This window comes from Sinocyclocheilus anshuiensis, unplaced genomic scaffold (assembly GCF_001515605.1).
Source record: "Sinocyclocheilus anshuiensis isolate Anshui unplaced genomic scaffold, SAMN03320099.WGS_v1.1 scaffold1402, whole genome shotgun sequence".
NCBI classification, from domain to species: domain Eukaryota; kingdom Metazoa; phylum Chordata; class Actinopteri; order Cypriniformes; family Cyprinidae; genus Sinocyclocheilus; species Sinocyclocheilus anshuiensis.
In genome coordinates, this window is record NW_015554156.1 from 35,160 (window position 1) to 40,332 (window position 5,173).

Consider the following 5,173-nt stretch of genomic DNA (forward strand, 5'->3'; position numbering starts at 1 on the left):
TGACCGGTTCATTATAAAGTCACGCTGCTTGCTGGTGCTGGTGCTCACACTATCTCTGTAACATAATACTGCGGTCTCAAATCATGCTCAAATAAACATTGCCAGGGTCGACGATTCAGGGTTCAGCTGCTGTGTAAATGCACAAAGTGATAGTCTGATAGCATGATCTGTACTGTAGTGGCTAGTTAGCACAGCTCTCATGCGGCTGAATGGACAGCTTTATCATCTGTGATCTCAGCTCGGTTACACTTGAGCAACAGCAGTGAAGGTCTTACCGTGCAGCAGAGATGATTCAGTGGTTATGACAACTGTAATGCCATATTTAGGTTGACATTGGTGTGTATGTTCAGGACAGGACAGCAGCACTAGTTACAGCCGCTCACTGGGTAGTGAACATGGTAGTGATCGGTGGCGAGTTCTCCGTCTTCTTCTGGCTTTTTACGGCGGTTGGCAAACAAACAAAAAGGTGCATTCCTGCCACCTACTGAGCTGGGGTGTGATTCATTGATGGAACAGGAAGAAAGACTGAGGAAAAAAAAAATGAAGGAAAGGACCACTAATAATAAATTGGCTTCTAAATCCTCTTAAACAGATGCACCTTAAATATTTCTTAAATATTTGTATTAATGCTTTATATACTCTATAACTTTCCAAGCCATTATTCAGCAGTTTTTTTAAGTGTAATATTTCCTATCCCCATTTCTTTTAACTCTTCCACCAGAATTATCCTTTCATTTTGATAAGCAGTGCAATACATTAATACATGCTCTACAGTTTCTGATAATCCACATAGACTGCAATTCCCAGACTCATGTTTGTTCATTTTATACAGGGAATAATTAAGAGCTGTATGCCCAAGGCGAAGTCTGGTAATGATTGTGTCTTCTCTTCTACTGCCACGACTTGTTCAAGCCATTTGCCTTTTATAGCTGTTCTAATTATAGCCTTAACGTCTTCTTTACGTAAGTGGAATATTCAGTTCTATGTAAGATAATTTCAGCGCCTCCTTTGCTAGATGATCCACTTCCTCATTTCCATCTACTCCCACATGTGCTGGAACCCACAGGAAACATATCTTGCTTCCTAATGTATTTACCCTGTATACTTAAAAGAATTTCATATAGAATATCTTGTCTTGAGGATCTCCCACTAATTAGACTTGATAATGCTGAGAAAGAATCTGAGCATATCACCACATTTATTGGTCGAGAATCCTCCATCCACTTGGGCCCGTATTTATCAAGCCTCTGAGAATTACTCTCAAGAACGCTGCTAAGAATTGACTTGAGTAAAAAAAATTCTTGGCTCAAAGCTGCGCTTAAAAGTTAGTTATCAAGCATCTCATTGGTAATTTACTACTTTGGTAATACTACGCCCTTAAAGTATGTATTCTTTTGGTGAAGAAAAATAACACACTTTTGAGTGTGTATAGTAGAAGAGTAGGCAAGCTTTGGGACACTATCAAGTCATAAAAATTGTGTCTAACGGACTGCTCTGACGCATAATTACACGCACCCTGTCACTGTAAACTGGCCTGTCAATCATCTTGTCACAGTTAAAATCTTCCACAATAAATTTAATTTAACTTCCTACCGTATTGGAGAGAAATGAAGTAGCACGTTGATCTGCCAGCCGTAGGTTTTTATGCAGAGAACTCTGCTCATATTTTTTGCATAATGATGCATTTAAAAGTTAATGGCCAAAGGGATGTTTATAAAAGTGTAGACAACTTGACTACTTAAATTTGTAAGGGAATTAATTATTATTAATTCATTCAGGTTTTGATAGGACTCGGGTCTGAATCCCCGAAGCTCACCTGATTAAACCGATTTCAAAGGAGCATAGCAGTGTCCGTTCATGTACTAGAAATCCCTACAAAAGTTCACATTGTTGTTGTAGATGCAATATCCTAACACAGATAACATTAAATAAAAAAATAAAAAAACAGGTTAAATGTTGATTATTAGTGACTCAAACCTCTTTATCTAAACCTCTCTACTTAACCTTCGGTCACGCACATCTGCCATGTTTGTAGTTTTTTAATGTTTTTTATTCGTGTTGTTTTTTATTGTAATTCTGAACCGAATCATTCGTCAAAGCGCAATGGATTGTGGGTAATATTAGCCATCGATGTGCACTGATCCACACTTTAAAAATCTATGGGTAATATTAGCCATTAGAGTGTGTGGATCCACACTTCAAAAATCTACCTGAAATAGTAGACCATCCGGGGACTTCTGGCATACTATTTTCAACATACTATTCTATGGGACACACTTATTTTAATCTCACATACTATTTAGTATGGATAGTATGAACATTGGGACGCAGGGCAAGTCTTAGAGTTGATTCACGACACTTTGCTGTGCCACAAACGGGATTTTGGATGACGAAATAAGCATTGAACAATCACTGAATAGGTTTCCTTATTTAAGAATATTCTCAGATAAATTCACACTGAATAGTTAAATTCCTAATAGGAGTTTACATTCAACACATTTGACAATAAAGAATTTTCAAGAGAATACATTATGTTAAGGAAACAAATCGTCATCACAACCTTTAATTTAGGGTTGTGCCAGTAGACGATAGTATCGTGTATCGACGATAGTCAGAGATATCGTCTGTTGCTGATTTCTTTGACGACAGCAAGACGATTATTATTATTATCAGTCAAAAATATAGGCGCCTATCTTTAGTGATGCAGCGCAGAGAGCCGCTTCAGAAACTTGCCTCAGCACGGCTGGTGAATAGCCGTGATCAGCTCCGGTGGCCGTGTCGGAGCCGTAACGCACCGCAGACGTGTGCAGTGTAAATAAGGGGTAAGAGATTTATTCATGAAACAGTGTAGGTAGCTTCACTGATTATAATGGGAGTGTTTTTAAAGAGCATATAATAATTGCGCTAGACTGAAGTAATTTATGATGTTCTTTGGTAATGTAAATATTCTTTGCTCGTTTTCAGTTTGAATAACTGAGGAAATGTAGCTGTTTGATTAACTGCTCGTCATCAAATATTTCAAGAACATTCTTCCTCTCCTCAGCGCCATCACAAGCCCCTACTGGCAGCTCCTAACCACTTGAGAGACCTCTCGAGCTGTCTTAAATAACTGGGAGAGTTAAAGTGACTTTAAGAAATTTGATAACTTGCTTTTATTCTTAAGTTTGAAAGTAGGAGTACATTTAATGAATTCTCAGCACTTAAGACTAAAATGGCACTTTGAGAAGCTTGATAAATATGGGCCCTGGTAGCTAACAACATTGCTGCCATGTCTGTTGTGTAAACTCCTACTTGATCAGATACCCATTTACCAATTTTACAATGAACTTTTCTAAAGTGATATGACTTTTAAAAGAAAGCGTGCCAGTTTCCTATTGGCTGGAGTCTGAACACGTTCCAAGCCAATCAGTGAACTTCCCTCCAAACTTCAAACCCAACCCTCTTTCTGCTACTGATAACAATTTTCAAGCACGTCACATAGTACTGTAGCAGTAGTACTTAATAGTGCCTCTTAGATTATTTTTTTTTATTAATTTCTCCCATTATCTCAGTATTTATGTGTTTGTTTTATAATTGTAATAACTTGATATTTTTAATGTACTTTATACGAAGAGCACTTCTACATATACAACTGCTATATAAACTTGCTTTGTCTATTCTGTATTATATTATCTGATTTTAAGCATACGACTACTTCTAACAGTAATAATGATGAGAAAGTATGAAGTTTCATAATGTACTTGTATAAACATATAAACATACACGTACTTTAGATTCCATCCATAAAATATTCACTCTTAGCAATATTAACGTACACAAGTATTTGTACTCGAACATGAAAGGCCATTATTTTTGCCTCACTGAACATATATAAAAAATAAATTAATAATAATAATAATAATAATAATAATAATGCTCTTTACAATGAATTGGTAGGTGGATCTTAAAAGAACTGTTTTGATAAACCACAGATGATTGAGATTTTATTTATTTTTTGCTGTTGTCTTTTTAGGTTTGGCGGCTTTGGGTTTCGTCATCTTGGGTTTGGCTGCCTTGATCTTTTTAGAGCTCTTTGCTGCTTTCTTAGGAGTCGCTGGTTTATTTGCTTTTTTGGGGCTCTTCGTTGCCTTTTTAGCAGCGGGTTTCTTGGCTTTCTTCTGAGATTTCTTAGCGGCGGGCTTCTTCGCTGCTGCGGTCTTGGGCTTCTTAGCGGCGGCAGGTTTCTTGGCTGCGGGCTTCTTGGCTTTAGGAGCGATTTTCTTGGTGGGTTTTGTCTTGGTCTCGGCTTGTTTCTTGTTGAGTTTGAACGAGCCGGAGGCGCCGACTCCTTTGGTCTGGACCAGGGTGCCTTTAGTCACCAGACTCTTAATGGCAATCTTGACGAGAGAGTTGTTCTTCTCCACATCGTAGCCGCCGGCAGCGAGCGCTTTCTTCAGGGCGGCGAGGGCCACACCGCTCCTCTCCTTAGATGCGGACACAGCCTTAACGATGAGCTCGCCGATGCTTGGGCCCGTTGTCTTGCGTTTAGCTGCTGATTCTTCTTAGCCGCTTTAGTCGCTGCAGCTGCAGGAACGGTTTCTGCCATGATCTCTCTGATCGAATCTGAACTCAAACACAGACTGACTGATCAACAATGAGCCGCTGTTGGGCGGAGCAGCGCATTTAACCACATCATGAGAACTATGGAGACTCAATCTGCTCTGCTCAGTGTTTGTGCTCCTGCACGAGCCGTTCGTTCTTGTGTTTTCTCTTCTCATATTTGGAACAAAACTGAAGTTGTAAATTGTTTGGCAGAGTAAAACTACCGTACACATTGAGTAAAGGTACTGAACTTCATTTACATCCCAAAATACGTGACAAGTGAACATTTATTTTGCACGGGCGAATGGACAAGGTTGCGTCTACATTTCACATGATTTTTGTGTAATAATCATGGTAAATGACTAGTCTTTTCCTCCATGTGTTGAATAATCACTTTGGTAATGGCTTTAATGAAAGAAACGTCACTGAGGGACTTATGGAGGGTTACATTCAGAAGTTGTTTTGGGCAGCTTGAAGCAAACAACACATCTGTCGGTGCAACTGCTCTTCGTCAATGCTGCTTCTTGTGTGTTTCACTGCTTTATGGCTGCAGTTTTTTTTTTTTTTTTTTTTTTTTGGAGAGATTTAGTTT

At 38.8% G+C, this 5,173-nt stretch overlaps 1 pseudogene; it reads right to left on the minus strand.

Moving 5' to 3' along the window:
* Positions 1-3,983: 3,983 nt before the first annotated feature.
* Positions 3,984-4,686, minus strand: LOC107670794 (histone H1-like; annotated as a pseudogene).
* Between the last annotated feature and the right edge of the window lie 487 nt (positions 4,687-5,173).